Genomic DNA, 6000 nt, shown 5'->3' on the forward strand with positions numbered 1-6000 from the left:
AATTATTAGTGCTACAGGCGACCCATTTGCATTTTGTCGTCAAAGTCGAAAAAAGTGAGATTTTCAACCAAATACGCACGCAGTTTCATTTGATTATTATTTTTTCATTATTTTAAAAAATCGATAAAGAAGATATATCATTACAGTAAATTTTGAGCCAAATATAATCGAATTAGAAATGTAGATGTTATGGAGCGCAATCTGCACAAATTATATATTTTTGTAAAGGGGACTTTGTAACTCGTCGTTTTTACGTCGATTCATGACGTCGATTTTTGACAAATAACTGCGAAAAGTACCAAAAAACAAAAAAAAGGTATTGTTTTCGTTTTGAACGACTCGAAATTTGCCTATAAAATGATCGTTTAAAGATTTTCACTTTTCGTGTAAGCTATTGTAATTATAATATACTTTACTATACTTTTATAAATATTCATATAAAAAAAGATTAATATCGACTAAGAAAACGTGATTCATTTTTAAAGTTTAAAATGTGTTAAGAATTTAGAATCATAAATACTCTTTTGGTATTTTTATTCTACGTAAATATATGTAGGCATATTTTTCGAAAATTTTCCTTCATATTGTATCCATATTTATGGTCACCGTAAGTATGGCTGACTTCCAAAACATACCAATACAATGAGGTTGTTTACGCTTGCCTGGTTATGTGGCAAGTGTGAACGACCTAAATGTTTGGATACTGTTTTACCGCGGTATTTAAACTGTTTGTATATCGTCGGTGATACTGCAAAACGTTCTAAGTCACTTATTACCTCTGGTGATTAATTGATCTGTTATCTGTATCTGATCGCTTCTGACAACCGTTCATCTTCATCAGCCAAAGGTAGACAGTTTTGTCATTCGTTTATTAGGGTGTAACGATTTACAGATGTATTCTGGTGCACATAACTGGTGTCCCTAAATTGGAGCGCTAAGCGTTGCGTTTGCGATTGTCAAGGAGTGTCACCGCGCGCTATCCCCATAACAACGCGGCGCAATTTTGACGCTTTCTCATTTCCTCTCGTTTTTATTCTCGTTTATTTTTTCAATTGTTTGTCCTTTCTCTTTCTTTCCGTCTTCTGCACCCAACTTCAACCAGTAACGCCCTGTCAAAAATGAAAATTCCATTTCCTCGGCGCTAGCGCCGCGTTATTGCGGGATGCTTCATACAAATTGTACGGGCATGAGGATTTTTGACAGTGGTTTGAATCGCCAATTTAAGGACGCCAGTAAAAGACCATCTAAGTGTCAAGGGTACTAATAGACATAGACCGTGTTGCAGTATCACCGACCATATGCAGAGTTGTGAAACATTGCAACCATAAACATCCCTGTGGGGAATTTCGTAGTCGACTACCAAATAGCCAGCTTTTGACCAACTTATTATGTTATTCAAAGTCATGCAGGGCTCAATCGATAGGGTATGTATGTATGCATGTTAATAGCACAACTTTAGAGGTCTTAATACATGCAGGTAATAGTTAACCTAAAATAAGTATATCAACCGAGAGTACCAAAAAAATTTTATTAATTGGGACACTTCAGTTGAACTTAACCTAACCTAGCTGAAAACAAACTGACTATTTTGCGACATCATGCGAAAGTAGTCCGTTGAAAGCAGCGTAAAGTAGGCATAGTCACCCCTAGTGGAAAAATAGTGAACTTATAGTGCATTTATAGTTAGTTGAGTTCCCTACAGGGATTGCATTTTTGAATATTTAATATAACATTGAACATCCTTTTGGAATTTTCCATTAGGTTTGTTCCATACGCTTTCCCGGCTGTTTCGGTATTTAGAGCGTAATAAGTTATTCTCTCATAAGTCCCAAAAATGTGTCAACACATGCCAAAAGTGCCCAGTGCGTGAGGAACGCAAAAACCACATTTCGTGTCCGGAATCAACAAATCAGCTCTAAACAATGATGAACTTTTTGCACATTTCTGCCCGGAAAAAAGTTCGGGCTGTTTCGGATACGAAGAAGAAGACATTTATGTTCCAAAAGTGGAAGGTATTCGCTCTCTATTACCCAGTTTTCTAGCGTGAGGAACGCTTTCTGGGCTGCTTTGGGCACCGGCGGGATCCCGCGGGTTCGTGTGGAACAAACCTATTTTCACAACACCAATAGCAACCAAAAACAAACGAAGCATCAACTTTGTTAGTGATGCGCTGATTGCTACAGCGATACGTTTCGATAACTTTTCGAATGCGTTTTGCATGAGAATACATTGTCAACCATTTGTAGTTCGGCGTTATGGAACATTAAACTTAGTACGTATGCAATTGACGTTTTGGAAGTCAGCCTATCAACTTAACTTTAACTATGAATACGCCCCATATTCTTTAAGATATTGCTCTGAATTTCAGTGCAGTGGTGTTTCTGAGAGTAAGCATATTAAAGGTGAAAGTGTGCCAAGTCCATTTTTTTGAAATTGTTCAGAAGAGACGAAAAATCGATGTAGTTGCGCATTATCTGTCATTCTGCATCAAAAACCAAATTTTGAAAAAAAGGTGGACTTGTCACCTTTCCCCTTTAGGTAGCGATATTTTACTTAGGGCCTTCTGCAATGATTTGGTGATATGCACTTCGAACACTTTCCAGTAGCAACAGTTAATGGCTAGTAAATAAGCGTTCCCAGGACGTAGCCGGATATAGCCAGATTTTACGCTGGTCAAGGATCACTTCAGCAGAAATTGAAAACACTTTTGAGACTGGCACTACAACAATTAGTAAATGAGTTGGTGATAGAACATACAAATCGTCACCTGAAATTCCAAAGGGGCAACTAACATCGTCACCTGAACTGCAAAAAGCCATAACTAACAAATTTGTTGTTGCATAAAACGATGTGGGGACTTCTAATTCGATGAAATGCATCTTCATTAAGAAAATTGAATTTTGATTTTTTTTAGTTACGGCCTTTTGTAATTCAGGTGACAAAGTGGGTTACACGTTTTTGCATTTCAGGTGACGATATGTACATATGTATATACATTAGGGTGCATCACGCTCCATACAAAAAACAAAAATCGGTACTCCATCGGAATTATAAAATGTTTTAAAACTTCCGGCAATAAATGAATATCGGAAAAACATTAAGTTACGTAAGGCTGGACCGATTTAGAAATACTTCCAAAAATCGAGTTTTTTAATAACTAAAGTCAATTTTTCCGAAAAATCACCTTAAATGATAGAAGATTTTAAGCTTAAATAGTCTACATAAAAATGTCTGAAAATTGTATCAACAGAATCAAAATAATACGCTCACATACCTAATATTTTTCCGCAAGTCTAAAAATATATAATAAATTTTATAATTCCAGTGGGAACACCGCAACTTTTTTTGGTGAGGCACCATAATGCACATATTATTGGTAAGGACCTGACTGCTGAGTACTTCGCAGACGATAACCTAAAAAACTCACCTCTGATCAAATTGTAAATCTAGAAATATTTATGAGTCCATAATTTGTGTTCAGCTATGTGCATTACCGACTCAGATACCCAAGGGTATGAGTCGATCGGTTGTGAGTATTACTGTCACTAGCGAAGTTAATATCTACATTTCATATATATATCTTTTTTCTTATTACTCGTTCCCTACCTGATACCAAGTTAAAATTGTTTTTAAATTTTTTTAAATATTGTTCATGCAATTTTTTTTTAATTTTTATGCGAACGGTCCTGGTCATTTTTTCCACCAGAAATTCATGTTTATACCACAAATAGTGCATAAATCCGTCAGCAAAAAAAAAAAAGATTAAGCAATACGATTTTTAGCCGCTTCAAACATAACTTATTTTGCTCGAATTTCATGAGCTATATGTATATCTAAATACATAGCTGCATATCAGAAACTTTTCTAAAAATTCAGATTACAAAGTTCAAAATTTTAATAAATTTTGTATAATGTTTGATTTATATGGTTTTGGTTTGAGCAAGAACAATATTAAAAAAAAAACTTTAACTTGGAAAACATTGTGAATATGCATTAAAAAAAAAAACACCATGCACTCCGTTTTGATCGCCAATGTATGTTTTGACAATTTTTCGCTGAGTAACTAAATCGACTTTTTCTTGTCATCTTTATAGTACCCAATTTACAATAACTATTTTTTTTTCATAAAGTGTAAAATATCTTTAACGACGATTAACATCCGAGTATAATTATCTGCTAAAAAAATTCTCTGTACATTTGTGCGAAAACTCCAAGACGAACATCACTAATGCGAGGAAAGCGTAGGCCAAACACTACTTCACTTAATTACCCGGCATAAAATCTGAAATTGTTTCTAACGGACATGTGTTCTGGAGGGCATCACTATAGAAGGTCATACTACATTAGGGGTATTCTGGAAGTCTTGGACAGTTGCTAAAGATTTCCGATAGGAAAAGCGGTTTATACCGTGCAAGACTTCCAGAATACCCATATTATTTTAAGCATTGCTTGTAATGCATAATTCATACTCGTATAACGCGTTGATACGCAATGTCAAAAAAAAAATATCACTTCCCTACATATTATAGCGTATGCAAAGCACGTAGAATCTTTAAACTTATTTTGATTCCTATTTTCTGCTCTCTTATCGTTAACATAGACTGCAAAGCCAAAGACATAGTTTAAGATCTTCTAGAAGGAAACGTGTTTTTCATTTGGGGGATAATCGTGTTGGGTAGTACTTACTAAATATGTACATGTAATTGGTAAATGCTCAAAATATATTTTATGACATTTATGAAGATAATTGATTGTTAAAATTATTACATACAAATGTAGTTATTCATAAGAAAGGCCAAGATTCAAACAATTGAACATATCTCGGCCACTCATTTTTTGAACAGCCTCTCTACCCTTAAGACTAAGTAATCCTCGATTCCTTCCAGAAAAAAATGTAAAAAAAAATTGAATTATCACAAGCAATCTTATCGTGTACATGTACATATGTACATTAGGGTAGTGCTTAAGAATATCAACTTATACACTTTGTATGGCGAAACCCGTATATTTTGTTCTACGTGCGAAATAAATACAATCATGAAAATTTCAAAATTTTAAACAAATCTTTAGGGGTCGCTACCAGGGTTTGAAAAAATTGAAAATGTATTGTCAAAATCCCAAAAAGTTTACGAAATTTTGTCTTGAAATCTAATAAATTTCTCATACTATTGCTACTTATTCATAAATTCATAAACTCGCTGAGTTACAGTTGCTCAAAAAATAATTTTTTTCTCACTCGGGTAGCGAGATCGCATTTATTTTTAAATATTCATGGATGTCTTAATTTTGTATGTCGATGTTGATATTTTAAGGACATGTTTTAAGGACAATTGGCATGTAAAAACAGACCTATTGGCCTTTATTTTTAACGTAATTACACGTTTTTTTAATGCCCAAATTTTCCATATTTTTTTTTTTTTAATTTTAAGCCTACTGAAAATCCGGCTTATGGCTTTGTTATGAACGTGATGGCACAGGTATTATTTAATGCTCAATTTTAAAAACATTTTGTAATACATTCCTTAAATCCTGCTTTATAATTATTATTTTTTTTCGTAGTAAAGCAACCCAAGCTTATATCAATAAGATGCTAGTAAACTACTGCAATAAGTTTTGCGCCATCCTAGCAAACATTTAAGTGTGAATTGGAACTGGTTTTGTGATTTTCTAAACGCAAACGTTTGAAAGCAATGCTCAAGAAATATTCAGACGGTCTAAGCAGTTATTGCTGGGACGTATTTAAGCTTTAACACTGTTGGTTAAAACCTGTGCACTTGTCCTGCTGGTTATCTCTCTGCAAATTTTCATAGGATATTAAAAAATTTTATTAATATTAAAAATCAACATACATAAGTACATATATTATATACTATTGATTAAAATAGCGAATGGAATTTAAAACTTACATAAAAATCTACAAATATATTTGTAAGACGAAAACAAATCAAAGCAAACACCAAAAATATAGTACATCAAGTACACATAATATTTACTGCAGGA

The sequence above is a fragment of the Rhagoletis zephyria genome, unplaced genomic scaffold (genome assembly GCF_001687245.7).
Source record: "Rhagoletis zephyria isolate East Lansing unplaced genomic scaffold, Rhagoletis_zephyria_1.1 Rzeph_scaffold_00072, whole genome shotgun sequence".
Lineage (NCBI taxonomy): Eukaryota > Metazoa > Arthropoda > Insecta > Diptera > Tephritidae > Rhagoletis > Rhagoletis zephyria.